The 17,247-nt window shown below is 40.4% G+C and overlaps 1 long non-coding RNA gene and 1 other non-coding gene across 2 annotated transcripts in view; one reads left to right on the top strand and one right to left on the bottom strand.

Annotated features, from left to right (window-relative positions):
* LOC116155417 (uncharacterized) overlaps nt 1-17,247 on the top strand; it is a 66,871-nt gene that overhangs the window by 31,688 nt on the left and 17,936 nt on the right. The window lies entirely within an intron of this gene.
* TRNAT-AGU (transfer RNA threonine (anticodon AGU)) lies at nt 2,550-2,623 on the bottom strand. The gene has a single exon. It is a non-coding gene; the product is annotated as a tRNA-Thr (tRNA).

Here is a 17,247-nt window from a genome sequence, read left to right as displayed (position 1 = left end):
CTTGTAGGGTGCTACATGCTAAGAAAAGGAACTTGGGCTTTATCATGAAAAAATGACGGGCTGTTAAAAGAGTTTAATCAAGGGAAGCAATATTATCAGCTTTGCTTTTTACAATCACTCTGGGGTGGATAATGAATTGTACTGGGACAAACTGAAAATAGGGTGCCCAGCTAGGAAATAGGAAAACAATTAGGAAGTTACTGCTGTAATCAAGTGTGAAGTGATTAGAACACACACTAAGGAATAACAGTACGTATAGAGAAAGTTGTGTATTGGAGGCAGATAAGAGATATTTAGGAGGTAGAGTCTGTTAGGGTTGGTTAAGTATTTGAATTCTGGCAGGGCTGGTGAGGGATGAAAGAGAGTAGAGACAACACCAGTTTTCTTCTACTTTGCATGACTGAGTTAGATTGGTATTAATCTAGATGGCAACTGTGAGAAAAGCTACAGCGTTGGTAGGGAAAGAATGATTAGACATAATGAACTTGAAGACTTTTGAGATTTCAAAGAGTAGCTGCCCCATAGCAGTTGGATACAAAGATCTCAAGTTTAACTAAGAGTTACAAGCCAGAGAAATACGTTTGGAGTCAATAACACATACGTAAGTAAGAGGTGATGATCTCCAAGGAGGGTACATAGAGTAGAAAGGCTAGGGTAATAACAGAGCCCTAGGGGCCAACAAATTCAAGATTTAATTAGAGAAAGTAGATTCTGCAAAGGAGATTGGAGAAAAGCAGTAAGAGGGGGAAACCAGTGAGAACTGGATTATAGAATCCACAGGAGGAAATGGTTTCATAAAAGATGAAGTAGTCAGGAGCATCAAAAGCTACGAAGATCAAATAAGAGAAAACTTTAGGAATGTCGGAAGTCACTGATAATTTGGGGGGAAGGAAGAGTCATTGGAAGAGCTGAAGTAGACAGTACCACAGAGTATGGCTGTAAAGGAATGAAGAGAGGGGGATGGGAGCATATGGAAAGGAGGGCTTGAAGTTAATAAAGGATTTTTTTTTTATGGCTTAAACCATTCATTCATTGTATTCAAGATTTGTATATGAGAAGTCTGGCATGACTCAGTGGAGTTCTCTGGGGTCTCCAAAAACAACTCAAAGTGTCAGTTAGGCTGACTCTAATAAGGAAGATCTGGGGAAGAATCCACTTTCAAGTTCTTTCAGGTTGTTGGCAGAATTCAATTCCTTATGGTTATAGGACTTAGGTTCCTATTTTCTGTCTGAGTCCATCCTATAGAGGCTGCCTGAATTCCTCATTATGTGGTATCCTCCATCTTCAAAGCCATGGTGAGTTGAATCCTTTTCATGCTTTAAATCTCTCTGACTTTTTTTTTTCTGCTAGTTTAAACTTAAAAAAATGTGTAATTGTGGCAAAATACGCATAATATAAAATTTATCATTGTAGGCATTTTTAAGTGTACAATTCAGTAATGTTAAGTATATTCATATTTGCAACCTATTTCCAGAACTTTTCATCCTGCAAAACTGAAACTGAACCAATTAAACAGAAACTCTCCATTTCTCCTTCTCCTCAGGCCATGGGAACCACCATTCTACTTTTTGTTTCTATGAATTTGACTATTCTAGATACCTCATATTAGTGGAATCATACAATATTTGCCTTTTGGTGGCTGATTTAGTTCTCTTAAGCACAATGTCCTCAAAGCTCATCCATGTTATAGCATGTGTCAGAATTTCATGGGGAAGGAAATTTTTAAGATGGAAAATAGGAGAAAACAATGGACTGAGCAGGCCATAGGAAAGGCACAATCTGTGTACTAAGATTGGAGGAATTCTGTCTGAATTCCTACCACCTGAGAGCATTTATTTGTTCCTCAAGATCTTTTCTTTCTTCAATCTGCCAAGTAAAAAGCAATGTACCTGGAGGTGCGTAAGCCATTAGACATCCAAGGGTTGATCAGTTGGCAATGGGTTGAAATCTAGGTCCTGCAGTGTCCAAAGGTCAGACTGGTGGTCAGAAGCCATTCTTCCTAAGAATCCCACAAAAGTCGTCTAGATTGTTTTGAAATGCAAGTACCCTTACTGAAGAAGATTTGCAATTCCATTTAGTTTGGTTTAGGTGAGTGTTAATTCTGTTTGCTGGTATTTCAAGAAGACGCTGATGACACAGGAACAGAGCCCAGGAAGGGCTCAGTGAGTAGGAAATCAGACTGAAATTAGACATTTCCACGGAGACTTATTTTTCAGAGCAAATCAGTTGTACATGGAGAATTGGGAGTGACTGTGTTGGAAAGCCGGGGTTGCACTTGGCAAAGGGTTCAGCCCTCAGGGACCTTATGAGACACTTCATATCTCCAACTATGACCTCCTCCTCTGACCTCTTGTATATGCAGCTACCTATGTGACCTCTCTACTTAGATAACTGAAAGGAATCACAAAGTTGACATGTCCAATACTGCACTCTGGATTTCCCACCTCTCCGCCAAATCTATGTCTCTCCTATTCTTCTCCAGTTCATAAAATGTCTTTTTTTTTTTTTTTGGTGGAGGGAGATAATTAGGTTTATTTATTTATTTTTAGAGGAGGTACTGGGGATTGAACCCAGGACCTCATGCATACTAAGCATGTGCTCTACCACTTGAGCTATACCCTCCCCACCTTGGAAAATGTCTTTAGCATCTATCCAGTTGTTTAGGTAAAATTCCAGACATTTCCCCCATTTCCTTTGTGCAATCTACCAGCAAATTCTGGCAGTTCTATCCTGAAAGCCATTTACATCCTCTCATCTTCACTGGACCACCCAGTTCAATTATTACTGGTTCTCGTCTGAACTATTGCAATTGGCTCTAAAAGGTCTTTCAGCTCCATTTTTGCCAGCCTAGAATCAATTCTCCTAACAGCAGCCTTGAAATCCTTCGATGTCTGTTCACTGCACTTGGGGTAAAATCTAAGTTTTCTAGCATGGGCTCTGGACCTTTCAACATTTCTGATCTCATCTACTATTTTCTCTTCTCTCACCACTTTCCAGTTCCACCTGCCTTCTTTCTATTCCTTTCCACCCGGCCTCCAAATCATGTATCACTATCTCCTTATTGTTATTCTGATTTCAGCTCACATGTCATGTCCTTAGAAAGTCTATCTAAATCTAAAGAACTCTTCCATTCACTCATTCTGTGGTATAGCATCCTCTTCACAGATCTTTTCACTATCTAAAAGGGTCATTTTTATCTATATATTTATCATTAGAGTACCAACTCCAAGGAGGTAAGACCTAGTCTGTCTAATTCCTGCATTCCCAGCATGCAGAACAATGTCTGGTACAAAGTGGGGGTTCAGTAAATTCGTGTTGATTGTATACGTGAATCCTTTACAAGCCTGTACAAAAATCCTTTGAAAATGCTGGTGGATGGAACAGATGGCAAGCAGGGCACCCAGTTTTCAGAATGGATTTCTGCCCTGGTGAAAGATGAAACAAGAACATATTATTCAACGAATTAACAATAACAGTTCTGAATTCTTCCGGTTACAGGGTAAGTGTGTTTGAAGGTGAAAACAATGTGGTGTTGATCTCCCTTCCTGGCTTTGCAAAGAACCAGGAAGATGAAATCAGTGATTTCAAAATGAGTCATTGGAAACAAGTGGTTTTCAAAGAACACACCTTGAAGTTTAAACCAGGTGACACAGAGGGAGGAAGAAAAACATGACAATCTTTTAGACCTTATCACTTTTTAGCAGTTCAGTGTAGGATCATCCATTAAAATATGTGCACTAAATCATGGACTCGGTCACCCTCAAGGAGCAAGTGATCCTGGGCACTCATGGCCGGCTCTTTTCCTGGTAGCTCATGATTAACTTGTAATCATGGTAACTGATTTTTTTAAAAAATGGGAAACATTCTAAAATTTTCCCTTAATTAAGGGAGGCAATGGAAAACACATGGGCTTTAGGAAAGCAGGATAGTCTTGGGCTGTGTCCAAGCTCTGTGACTAAAAATTTCTGTGACGTCAGCAGGCTCTTTATCTGTAAGATGAAACTTAACGATTGCTCATGGATGTGTTGTGTGGATAAAATGAAGCAGTGATGATCACAACGTCCTTATCCAGGATGGGAACTTCAGAAGTGATCAGTATTTTGAATACCACTTGTGAAACATACTCTTAAAAGATATTAAACACCCTGTATCCTTTTCTAATGCCTTCCATAAGAAACTGGACCCATGAGATGTCCCAGTGAAAATGGGTTCTATGGTGAAAGACATTTGGGAATGAAATTCACAGGCACAGTGATCTCTTCAGGACTCTGAAATGTCCTAGAGAAAGAAAGAAAAAAAAATCAAATTTGTTTAAACTGGTATTTATCAAACTATTCATACTATTATTTTTTTAATGTAACACCCATTAACAGGAGATTTGCTTGCTACAGAACATGTTTGAAGGAATACTGCCTAGGAAAATGCTACATTTATTAGTAAAATAAAGCTCCCAAGACCTTCAGGGTTGTCCCTGGGAAGAGAAGTTCCTGTAAGGAAGGCAGGGACATCATTCTGGCCCCAGAGTTTCATCACCTTCTGCAGCAACAGTTCCCTGGGGAACATTTTGAAAATGTAGGGGCCCATTTTGTCTTCCTGTGTGATCATACTTGTGCACTTACATGGGAAAAAATATTACCATTTTATTTTTCTTTTACATTATAGTTTGAGGACTTACATTGATTTCTTTATATGTGCTGATCAGTTATATGATCTCTGAATTCTATTTTAGGGTAGCAAAGGGAGGTCTACAGTAGAGTTGTCCTAGAAGGATGCTGCTGGTTTGGCAGGGTTGGGAAACACTCATGGAAATGTTTCTTACTTATGTTGACTGCTGTCTCCACCCAGGAGTGGAAGTGTCAGGAGGTCCTTCTTTCAGTTTTGCCCCAAGCACGGATAAAGACACTTCCGTCAGTTCCCCCCAAGCCTGACAAAGTCTTGAATAAAAAGAAACAAAACAAAACAAAACAAAACTTTGATACCTGGCAAAGGAGAAAGGCAGGGAAATAAATATGGAGAGTCGGAAGGACTCAAAGTAAAGGGAAGTCTAGCCAATCAGGCCTGTAAGATATAATTCCTGCAGGGTCTTGCAGATTCTGTCTCAATCCTTATTGTGGCTAGAGATAAAGAAATGACTGACCCAAGTCTCTGACTTTCTAAAGACTGATAACTCCCTGAGTTCATTATCAGCTTTTAAATGTGTCACTCAACAAACACCTTCTTGGAAATCTATATTGCTCCAAAGGCCAGGGCAGAAAAGACAATAGCTTACTTTTCCTCTTGCATTTGTTAGAACTGGGTTCAGTGTCTTAACGGTGGAAAACCTAAATATGGTAGCTCAACTCAGAGCATTTCATTATCTCCTGTGAAAACTCTAGAGGTCGGCACCCGAGGTTGGCATGAGTTTGTTAGGAACCTGGCATCCTCCAGTTTTCTTCTCTGCCATCTCTCAGGGGCACTGAGTGTTTTCCAAGATACCTGTTGAAGCCCAGTTGTCTGCCACGTCAGCCAGAAAGGATAAAAGAAAGGAAAAAATCCAGTCTGCCTCCTCGTAGGATACTTACCAGAACCATGCACATCATTTCCATTTCCATTCCATTGGCCAGAACTTGGGCGTATGGTGGCACCTTGCTGCAAGCGTGACGAGGAGATGTCATCTTCATTCCAGGACCCCACCAGCCCAGCTAAAATCAGTGGGTTCTGTAATAGTTCAATAGAAAAGGCAGAATCTCCACCACCCTTTTGTTCCAAAAGTCTCCAGAGTTGTTCTGGATTCCGTATTTCCAGACTCACCTCTTCCCTGTGGGACTAAGTTTAGGAGTGACATCATAGTTTTCAGGAGGAATGACATCATGCACCTCAAGTGTGACCAGCCACTTTTACAGACCTCATAGTCACGTATGTCTTATTTTAATACAATAATGATATCCACATGATAGGAAAATTTCACGTACTTTAATGGGGTATAATGAGATGTTTTCTTGGGTGAGTACAATTAATTTTTTTCCCTCTGATTTCTGCATCACTGAGGGTGAAAACACCTTCAAAATGCTTTTCTTCCACTTGCAGGTTTTCTTATGAGGTGTGATGTCATGATTCTCTTTCTCTAAATATATTTAGCCTTCTGATGCCATATTTTGGTTTCAAAACATCAAAATTAGCCCTTATAAAAATGTACATGATTCAGGCAGCTTCAATTATTCATGAAAAAGTATGATTTGCCATTGAGCCAGAAATAGGGCTAATTATGAGGTTGTATGGCTGAAAACTAAAGAAAGTAGCGTAAATTCTTCACTTTATGGAAGACGCATCGTTGCTCTGTCTCTACAGGCTTAGATGAAGCCTGATCATCGATATTACAGAGAGTGGATAAGTAATTTTATCCAAATTGACTCACATTTTCCCCTTTGCTTTTCAGTGTGAACTTCATGTCCTCAAGTTCTATTGCCTTTAAGGCTCCCTTACTCTGAATAATGATAATAATAATTAGAGGAGGAAGAGAGGGAGGAGGAGGAGGGAGAATGTAAGAATCCTTTCCATGTGCACAGAAAATGCAGTGTTTTCTCATATCCCCTCCAGGAATGCTCACATGCTCCACAAATCTATCCTGGCTGTGGCCTGTCCCTTCAGCTGGTCATTCTGTTCCAGATGACTTCTGAATGCCCTGGGCATCTCTTGCTGGCTTCTAACCAACTTCTCAAGGCTACTGCTTTCATTGCACTGATTCGTCCCCAGTGTAGACACAAGCCCCTTCCTTAATTCCCCAAAACACTGGTGAGGCTGGGCTGTTAATGGTTAACAAAAGTGACTGTTGGCTTGGGAAATACAAAGGGATGAGAGAGAAGGCAAGTTTAAGCTTTTTCACTAGATCTTGCTTTCCTGGCGCCTCCTGTGCTTTGCCCTGTCAGAGGGGAAGCCCCGTCTTGGGTAACTTTCTCAACAGGCCTTCAGGAGTTCTTTCTTTCTCACAACAGTGCCTTTGCCCGTGCCTCCCTCCCCCTCCTCCCACAGCTGTGCAGACAACCAGACGAGCAGGTCCAGGACTAGTCAAAGCAACTGGGAGCATCGAGTCGATTTTCTCTTCTAAGATTATCAGATACATTTTAGATTTGTGCACTTGGCCTTTCATTACAAAAGAATGACATTTAAGTCAAGGGATGGCTTCACTGAGACGCCCAATTTTTGTTGCTAATCCGGTACCAGCAAAGTTACTTGTGAGGCTTAGTTTTACCATATAGTTTTGCCTTGATGCAGTGAACAGGTGACACTTCCACTTCCTGCTACACTCTGTACCAGGTGTCATGCCTTTGATGAGGCCCCTGGGTATTTCAAAGTATGGGGCACAGGGCAGGGCTGGTGGCTCCTGCGTCTCCTCTTTGCCCACCCCGCGTGTGTAACGTTCTCCTATGTCCTGCCCCTGTGTCCTCTCCGCATGGCCAATCTGCCACTCACCACTGCTGGCCCTGCCCCTAAAATCCATCTCTGTTTGCCACTCTCTTCCTTTTCCCCCGCTTTCCGTCTTTCTAGCCTCTTACATTTCCTATCATTTTATTCATGCATCTTCGATAATAAGACATATAGATATTGCCAGCTAATGAGAGTTTTTTTCTTCCATTTCATAACTAGGGGAGGAATTCAACTCCCCAGCATTCTTTGTCCCCTTCATTGGATGTTGGGTGTGCTCAGAAAATATTTCTCTACTGCTGAGAGCTGTTTGCTTTGTTTTGTTCAAGTTTCTCAGGCAGGTTTGTACCTGGGGCTGTTTCATTAGTCTAATGGCTCCTAAGGACTTCTGTTAAGGCAACCAGGGTTTTTCTGTATGTAGATTATCATGATGCTCCTCCACATTCACTGTGTGCTGCATACTCGTACAGAATTAAATCAGAGGCTGTATTTCCCAGAAAGGCCCATCTCAGGCTTGGTATGTCTCTGGGTTGTTGATGCCCCAGAAAGATGTGGGTCTATTCTACTCATTATAAGTTTTGGGGGAATTGTGAGTTGGTTAAAAATGATTCTGGGTTTGGAATTAGCTGTAAAGGAGAAATAAAGTGTGTATGATATAATATGGATAGAATCTGAGAAAACAATAAGGAAGGGCAGGAAAGGTCTGCATTAGTTGGGCACTTTTTGATTGCAAGCCTCAAAAACCTGACTAAAATGAACTTGAAACGGAATTTATTGGGTCATGCAACTGGAAAGAACGGGGTGGAGCTGGCCTTCGAGTCGGCTGGATGTCAGGATTCTCTCCCTGCATCTCTGCTGTCTCTGCTCCCCTTCGCCTGGTGGTGCCCTCTCCTGTGGCAGACAGGTTTCTTTTCATGCAACAAGGCCGAGGTGGCTCACATGATTTATTCATTGTTCCAGGCCCGTGGCTTAGATAAAATCTTCCCAGCTCAGTGACCGTGGAGGAACAGGTAGACCTGTCTCCCCACTGCTTCATTGCCTCTAAATCACAGTGAAAGATTCTGATTGGCTCAACTTAGATCGTGAGTTTATCATGTGGCTATAACCTGCTATACCTAGCCTGGCCCCCAGCACTTGCCTAGCCCTGTGGCAGGTGGTGTGTGTGTGTGTGTGTGTGTGTGTGTGTGTAAGAGGGGGATTGTAATTGGCACCTTGCCCAGAATCACATTATTTCTTGAGGGAAGTAGCAGCAATTACCCCCCCAAAGAAATAGTTACCTGGAAAAGGAAAAAGGAATATTTAGCAGACAAAACAACTGACATTTACTATAGGAATGAAGAAAGTAATTAAAAATTTCCAACTTTGGGGAGAAAGTAGATGGAAAGTAGAATACTATTACAAAAAATGTAGGAGAGAAGAGGGCAAATTTATAAGGATGATGTGAAATTAAAACAATGATCACACAGCGTAAAATACCGGTAGATAAATATTTGAAGTTCTTAGACATTGTAGAGTAGTTAATAGCAGGATGTACAATTAAAAGTAGGATAAACTAAAGTTTGGAAATGATTTGAAACTAGAGTAATGTCTATGGATAGAAAAACAAGTGGTCTCAGTTACGTGGTTTAAGTTTCATCCCCTTGTGGGTTTAGAATGGCATTGGGTGGATTCGCTAGAAGACTCAAACTGCAAAGAGGGTTTTTAGTGAAAAGAAAGAAGGAGCAGAGGTGGGAGTTTTATCTGGGAAGGTATACAGATATGCCTTCGGAACTTTAAAGAGCAGCAAAGTGCAGTGGTGACCTCAGCCAGGATTCCTGTCTGGGAACCAACATAGCCAGCCACAGGCAGCCTGAACACCAGAGGAAATTTCCAGAGAGGACATAAAGCAGTCTCGTCTGGACAGAGGCTTGTGCCAATGTTAAGAATTACACAAACAGGACAATACAGGGAAGTGTGGCCTATGTTTGGCACTGTGAGGTCCAAAAGTTCATAGATTATTCTTTCCTTAGGAAATAAACAGTTGGAAATCAAATGAGGTAAAAGGAAAATTACTCAGTAAGAACAAGGCATAACCTCTTTAGGGTTCCTGACTCAGTAAAGCCATACACATAATCTCTAGGAAGTTTAAGATTATTACAAATACCTCCTTCATCCACCCCTCTTAACTCCTGTAAGAAGCTGAGAGGGTCTTATTATAATAAAACATTCTATTTCTAGGCTGATGGATTAGTGTAGTAACATGAAAAGAGAGAGGGTTTCAAGTCCTAGCTTTACTACCTGGGTATAATACAGCTTACTTAACTATCTGAACCTTGGTTTGTCCCTTTGGAAATGGGGATACCTGGAACTAAGAACCTCAACTTCTTATTTCTAGTTGAGTTTACTACCCCCTAAAAAACAATATTTCCCCCTCAACAGGGTAGTTGTGCAAACTGAATGAAAGGGAACACGTGAAAGTACCGTACAAAGTGTAGACAGAAAGGAAGGTTGACATTCATTGAGCATGTACTACATACCATCCAAGCATTTGGGATACAGAGATGATTAAGACAGGGACCTGCCCTGAAGGGTGTGGTAGGCAGAAAAAGCTCTCCCTGCCCCAATTCCACATCCTGATTCTCTCAGTCTGTGAATACGTTACCTTACCTGGCAAAAGAGATTTTGCGGATGTAGTTAAGAATCTTGAGATAGAAAAGTTGTCCAGATTATCTGGTGGAGCTAATGTAATCATAAGGGTCATGATAATGGAAAGATTGGTACAGTAGAATCAGAGTCAGAAGGAAGGAAACATGATGATGGAAGCAGAAGTCCAAGTGATGTGAAGACCACAAATCGAGGTCAGTAGTGAAGGAACATGAGCAGCCTTTAGAAGCTGAAAAAGTCAATGACATGGGTTTCTCCTCTAGAGCCTCCAGAAAAAAACACAATTTTGGCAACATCTCAATTTTAGCCCATAAGACCCGTTTTGGGCTTCTGATGTCCATATCTGTAAGATAATAAATTTTTGTTGTTTTGAGCCACTAAGTTTATGATCATTTGTAATGGCAGCGACAGTGAGCTCATTTAAGGGACTTACAGTGTATGAGATGAGGAGACGTTCAGAGTGGCAGATGCTGTGATAAGGGTGTGCACAGTGTCCCATGGGAGAAGCAGTGCGCCCCCCCCCCCCCACCTAGTTTGAAGGTGTGTGGCAGGGTTGCAAAGGCTTTCTCATGGATGAACTTGGTCATAAAGATGTCCTATGTCTTGCCTATATTGTCAGTGTCTCTCTTTCTTGTTTTTTTTCCTATCAACCTATCAGTACTACCCTAAAATATGTAACTTCCTAAAACCTTTCACCATCTATCTTGGCTTTCTCTTCTGTACCTCTGTATTGCTTCTTTTCCTCCAAAGGTCAAGTTCCTTTATAGAGTTGTCTGCTGAGCCATCTCTATTCCCCACTTCTGTTTTATCCCCCCATGCCCTATATTCTAGCTTCTGCCGCCATTATTCCTCGGGCTGCTCAAGATCTTTGAGGCCATTGTTGCCTCTCAACAATCAAAGCATTAAAAAAAAAAAAAAAAAAAAAAGCATTTCTTGACCCTGCTGAGCACTTCTGCAATCTCAAGTTCTCTTTCCTTCTGTTTTCAGTGGCACTCCTCTCTCTGCTCTTTCTCCTTCTACAACAGAATGTGTGTGTGTGTGGGGGGGGTGGAATTACAAATGAGTTGGGGTTGCTAAAACACAAATCATAGGGAGGATCAGTGGGTAAGAGGCTGAGGGTGCGGCAATAGGGCCTTGCAGGCCATGATAAGGTACTTGGGCTTGATTATGTAAGCAATGGGGAGCCACTGAAGGTTTGGGGTAAGGGATGGATACAGGCACCCCTTGGACTTTCCTCAGTACACTCAGGCTTCTCAGGCTGTTTTGCTCATCCTATGAGATAATGGTGAAGTGGAGGGAAATTCTATTGTCAAAAACTTTTGGGAAAGTGGGGGAAGAATAGGAGAAAATTTGAGAAAATGCATACTTGCATTTTGCTTCACTGTGCACTTTGGCATCTTAAAGTTTATAGAAAATCCTGTAGTAAAGAAATTTGTTTACCTTTGTTAACTCACTATTTCTCAAACTTATTTGACCATAGAAAACTCTCTTTTTGTCTCCATCTAAGGTCTATCAGTAGGTGCTAGTGTCTGTCTTTGGGGAATCCTTTCTTCCTTTCCACCATGATTTCTTTCATCTTCTGTCTTTCTTTCTTTATAATTGTTTGTCCAAATAATTCCCAACAGGGGTTATACTTGTATAATTTGTTTTTCCAAGAACCCAGGTTTATTAATCTCATTTTATTAATGTGAACTCTAGCTCTAATTTATTTTTTAAAAAAATCAGTGTTTATTATTCTCACTTTTCTCCCTCAGTGCATAGTACAGGATCCTCTACATTCATCAGTTAACCAGAGAAACATTTACACCAGTTAGAAACTGATGTTCTTAAGGATCAAACTGGATGCACAAAAATAAATTCGAAGTGGATTAAAGACTTAAATGTAAGACCCGAGACCATAAAACTTATAGAAGAAAACAAGTAGCGCTCGCTTTGACACTGGTCTTAGTAATGTTTTTTTTTTTTTTGATATGTCTCCTCAGGCAAGGGAAACAAAAGCAAAAGTAAATAGGGCTATATCAAAATAAAAGGCTTTTGCAGAGCAAAGGAAACTATCAACACATTGAAAAAGCCACTTACTAAATGGGAGAAAATATTTGCAAACAAAATATTTGGTAAGGGATTAACATAGAAAATATACAATGGACTCATACAACTCAACATCAAAAAAACCAAACAACCTGACTGAGAAATGGGAAGAGGACCAGAATAGACATTTTGCCAAAGAAGACGTAGGGATGGTGAATAGGCACATGAAACAGGCTCACCATCACTAATCATCAGGGAAATGCAAATCAAAACCATAGTAAGATATCACCTCACACCTGTCAGATGGCTATTATCAAAAAGACAACAAATAACAAGTGTTGGCGAGGATGTGGAGAAAAGGAAATCCTCGGGCACCGTTGCTAGAAGTGCAAATTGGTGCAGCCACTATGGAAAACAGTATAGAGATTCCTCAAAAAACTAAAAATAGAACTAACATATGATGAAGCTATTCTACTCCTGGGTATTTATCCAAAGAGAACAAAAACACTAAGTAGGAAAGATATATGCACCCTTATGTTTACTGCAGCATTATTTACAGTAGCGAAGATGAAAAAGCAACCCAAGTGCCCATCAACAGAAAAAGAAGATGTGGTATACATATGCAGTGGAATGTTACTCAGCCATAAAAAAAGAATGAAATCTTAGCATTTTCGACAACATGGATGGTATTATGCTAAGGGAAATGTCTCAGAAAGACAAATACTGTATGATGTTACTTATATGTGGAATCTAAAAAGCAAAACAAATGGACAAACAGAGAACAAACAGGTGGTTGCCAAAGGGCAGGTGGGTGGAGGGAGGTAAGAAAGATGAGGTGAGGTTAAGGTACAAACTTCTAGTTGCAGAATCAATGAGCCAAGGGTATGAAATGTACAGCATGGGGAATATAGTCAATGATTGTGTAACTCCTTTGTATGGTGACATATAACTAAGCATAGTGATCATTTTGAAATGTATAGAAATATGAAATGACTATGTTGTGTACCAGGGACTAACATAGTGTTGTAGGTCAATTACACTTCAAAAACAAACAAACTTGTATAAGAGAGGTCAGATTTGTGGTTACCAGACATGAAGTGGGAGTTAGAATGAACTTCATTCTCTTGAATGAAGGAACCAAAAGGTACAAACTTCCAGTTAAAAGATAAATTAAGTACTAGAGATATAATGTACAGCATGATAAATACAATTAACACGCTTATGTTATACAGGAAAGCTGTTAGGAGAGTAAATCCTAAGAGAGATCTCATCACAGGAAACATAAATTTTTTTCTACTTTAATTTTGTATCTGTATGAGATTATGGATGTTCACTAAACTGTGATAATCATTTCATGGGGTATGTAAGTCAAATTATCACATTGTACATCTTAAACTTACAGTGTTGTATGTCAAATTATTGCAGAGGCTAGCAAGCTCAAACTCAAGCTAGCATGCTGGACACTCATGTAAGAGTTTATGTTGCAGCTCAAGTCCTAAGGCAGTCTGGAGGCAGATTTCCTTTTCCATGGGGGACTTCTGTCATTTTCTCTTGAGGTCATCAACTGATTGGATGAGGCCCACCCATGTTATAGAGAGTAATCTGCTTTACTCAAGGTCTACTGATTTAAATGTTTTAATCTTATTTAAAAAACTCCTCCCAGCAACATCTAGACAAATGTTTGACCTAATGTTTGGGTTCTGTGGCCTAGCCATGTTGACTTAGAAAATTAACCAATTCAGCTAGTCATAGATGCATGACAGGACTCTTTGAAACTAGACCAAGTGATGTATCTCCTGAGGGATGGAGATACGTGGTTTTCAAGTAAGGAACCAGAAGAAGTGAAGACATATGTGGACAGTGAATTGAACAGAGAGAGGCTTCTCATTCTGAAAGCTTGGTTCAGAGCAGTCTACAACAAGATATTTTATTTCAAAGAAGCCGAGTCTTCCCCAGGAAGACTGATGATTACTACCCAGCCTTAAAGACCTTCAGAGCCGGAGTAGAATCCACCATTCACTAGTTCTGCCCCTATAGCAGACAGATGGAGAGTGAGAGGACTGGGGCCCAAGCCAAGGGCCTGTCCAAGGAAAGGACTGGGAGAAATCAGGTCTTCTGAGTCATTATCTAAAGCAACTAATTTTACAACGCTCTTCAAAAAATGCTGAATTCCTTGGACTCTTAAATGACTTTCTCAGGCTGGGCACTCAGCGGCAATACAGCACAGTCAGGCCTATCTCAATGGAAGGTGAGCCATTATGGGGTTTTTTGCTAATTAGTATTTGAATTAACAACAGTGTCTTCAGTTGGAAGAGCGGTGAGCTGTATTTTGGGCCCAGGCTAAAGTGAGATTTTCCCTTAGATGCCTGTTCATTTTTACCAGAATCATGTTTCACATGGCAATTTAAAATGTCACTAAGTATTAGCTAAACTGAGATGTTAATAGCTGAGAAATTAGGAAAGGAGGGATAAAAGTCCGGATACAATTTTTGGTGAGGAGAAAAATCCTTTAAAAAACTTACCAGAAACAAGTGGTTTTAAATCTCTCTCTCAGACTGCTGAATTTAATGCTATCTCATGTTACTTAACAACACTGTTTTTCCTTCCTTTCTTCCCTTCCTTCCGTTTTAAAATTTCTTGAACACATCTAACCCACTCTCATTTCAGAGCCTCTGTACATCCTTCCTCCTTTGCCTAGAATCCACTTTTTACTTCTTTCTGTTCTCTAGGACTTAGCTTAAATGCCATCTCCATTCTATCTAAATTTGATCCCAACAGGTTATTCTCCTTCAGACCATCCATTGTGTTTCCTTCGTGGATCTTATCACAACTTGCAGTTATATGTTTGTTGTCTATCCCCTTCCACTAGACCCTAAACCCTCTGAGAAGAGATACTCCATCAGTCAGAGTCCCAGTGGGGAAAAAATGACACGCTATCCAAGGACACTCTGAGCAAGGCTCACTTTGGGGGTTAGTTGCATTGGTCAGGGCAGGATGTACAGAAACTGTAAGGGGTTGGTCAGAAGCCCAGGGCTGGTAAGGGTGGAGCCATTGACATCCTCGGCCTGAAGGGGCAGGAGAAGGAGAAGGAGCCTGTAGCTGGAAGGGGAGACTCCCATGCAGAGAAACACCCTGAGTGGAGTCGTCCCCCTTGATTGAGGGAGACAGCCAACCCAAGCTGCCTCCACAGGAAGGGAGCCAGGCTCATACTGTGCTTTAATAAGAGAAGGGTGACACTCAGGGAGGAAGACAGAAGCTAGAGTGCCCAGAGAGGACTCAGTGGTCAGTGTGGGGAACGGAGTATGTGTCACTAGGAACTCAATTTTCTCAGTGCCTCAGACTGGACCAGCTCTTGGGGGCTTAAGCAAGACAGTAGAACACACAGGAGCTGGGTATGTAAATTGCAATTTGAAGTATTCATTTCTAAAGTAGCTGTTCTTTCCAGTGTCTTAATTTTTTGGAACTATCATTTATGCCCCTATTCCTGGTATTAAAGTACATAAGAAGCTGAGTTACTACTCTCTTTCTGTGATTTAAAATGTTACTGAAAATTAATCACACTAAGTGAAGTAAGTCAGAGAAAGACAAATATCGTATGATATCATGTATATGTGGAATCTAAACAAAATAGGCACAAATAAACTTATTTACAAAACAGAAATAGACTCACAGATTTCGAAAACAAACTTAGGTTTAACCAAAGGGGAAAGGCAGGGGGAAGGATAAATTAGGAATCTGGGATTAGCAGATACAAAGTACTATATATAAAATAGATAAACAACAAGGACCCACTGTACAGCACAGGGAACTTTACTCAATATCTTGTGGTTACCTATAATGGAAAAGAATCTGAAAAAGAATATATATGTGTGTGTGTGTGTGTATGCATATATATATATTATATATATGACTCACTTTGCTATACAACTGAAATTAACACAGCATTGTAAATCAACTTATACTTCAATTAAAAATTTTTAAAAAATAAAATATTACTGATGATTAGATGATGCCAAGGATTAATGACTGTTTTTGGCGAAACAAACCAGTACCATATTAAATGTGTTCATTTGAAGATGCTTCCAGATGTTATAAACATAAAAATGTGGAAATATATACATCATCTTTTAGAAATTAAAAACTACTGTAATGATCCTGAGATTTTTCGATGAACGGAGGTTCAGAGGAAAGCAGGTAGACCATCAGACCAGCTTTTCCCAAACCAAAAGAACCTGCAGTGATATTTGGGAAGGAGGGCAAGTGAAGCTTTCCAGGAGAAAGAGGCAGGGTGTATGGTATTGAAAACACATAATCAATTTCTAATTATCTGGATTTGATTTTAGTCCCATAATTTAGTTTTAATTGCTAACTACCCTAAAGGAGAGAGAAGTTTTAATGTTTAAAAAACAAGAAGTATTTATTAATTCAGTAAATACTTGAGTAATGGTCACATGCCAGGCACCATGGTAGACGCTGTGGACACCAGGATAAACTAGACAGCCTCTTCCTGATGGAGCTGACAGCTCAGTGATGAAAACTGAGATACACTCATCCAGGTCCTGTGGCAGCTCAGTGTTCAGGTCAGAGAACCATGACACTACTATTTCAGAGAACATTCTAGGGGCTCATTCCGTTCCTCCACTCAGAGCAAGGTTGGACCAACGGACCATGGACAATTTCTTAGCTCTCTGGCTCTCCTCTTTCTAGGCTCCATCTGCACCATCTTGTTTGGGTCTAGATATTCCCTCCTGAAAACAAATTAAAATAATAACATTAATTAGGCATCATGTTTTTTATTTTTATTTTTTCTTTTCCCCATGAATGCAGTCTTTTGCTTTCTTGTCCCTGATCTTTTGCTCATAGAACATCTTATTTTATAAAGAGTTTTCTGGAGATAACAGATCCTGTCCCATTAAGAACTGATTTGCTAGTTCAGCCTTCAGAGGGAAGCCTTATTTCCAAGTTCTGGTGGGTATCTCAAAGTCATGTCAGTTTCAAGGATCCAGTACCCCAACCACCATCAACTACCACATTTACTGAGTGCTTACAATGTAGCCAGCGCTGAGCTAGACATGCAGGGTTCAAAGGTCAAAAGGATATGGTTCTTGGTCTTCAACAGCTTATGGCTGAGGTGCACATGAATAAGATGATAACTAGTCCAGTGACAGAGCTTAT

The sequence above is a fragment of the Camelus dromedarius genome, chromosome 12 (genome assembly GCF_036321535.1).
Source record: "Camelus dromedarius isolate mCamDro1 chromosome 12, mCamDro1.pat, whole genome shotgun sequence".
In the NCBI taxonomy this organism is placed as follows: domain Eukaryota; kingdom Metazoa; phylum Chordata; class Mammalia; order Artiodactyla; family Camelidae; genus Camelus; species Camelus dromedarius.
This window is presented reverse-complemented; position numbering and strand designations above follow the sequence as displayed.